We start from the raw sequence: 848 nt of genomic DNA, 5'->3' as shown, positions 1-848 counted from the left end.
ATATATATATATATATATATATATATATATATATACATGTATATATTTGAAATATATACATGTATACAGACACACGTATATGCATACTTATATACATTACTACAAACACACATGTATACATCCATACAGACATCCACCCATACTTACATACAATCTTCCATATTTGTACGTGTCAGCATTTGCTCAATGCTGACATATATATTCTCGCAGTTCAACCTTGTGCAAACACTAGAGAATTAAATTTAAATGACAAACTCACAGAAACTAAGTGAATTATTAATAGTTTCATTTATAATTATCTAAAAGAATTACGCGATAGTCATCATTCTTGGATTATCAAATAAGGAACAGAAGGATTTCGCGATTAAATCGAATAGAAATTACATCATAACACGCAGTTTAGTGAAAACAGAAAAAGAAAACCTGAGTCTCGTTCTAAGTAAAGCGTTCTAAAAAAAATTGGACTTGTACGCCACACAATAATCAAAGTTATTATTATTATTATCATCATCATCATCTGACACTGTAGAAGTTGAACGAATTGGGCAACGAAACTCTGCCTCATCCACCATAGTCACCAGACTTATCACCTACCGACTACCACTTTTTCAAGCATCTCGACCACTTCCTGCGTGAGAAATGCTTCAAAAACGAAGACCTCGGCAGAATGTGAGCTCAGAACGTAACAGCTAACGTTTCTTATTTCTTTACTGCCCACACTGTAGCCCATTAAGTCGATTATATCGACCCCAGTGCGTACCTGGTACATATTTAATCGACCCCGAAAGGATGAAAGGCAAAGTCGACCTCGGCGGAATTTGAACTCAGAACGTCACGGCAGACGAAAT

The sequence above is a fragment of the Octopus bimaculoides genome, chromosome 11, assembly GCF_001194135.2.
Source record: "Octopus bimaculoides isolate UCB-OBI-ISO-001 chromosome 11, ASM119413v2, whole genome shotgun sequence".
Taxonomy (NCBI): domain Eukaryota; kingdom Metazoa; phylum Mollusca; class Cephalopoda; order Octopoda; family Octopodidae; genus Octopus; species Octopus bimaculoides.
This window is presented reverse-complemented; position numbering follows the sequence as displayed.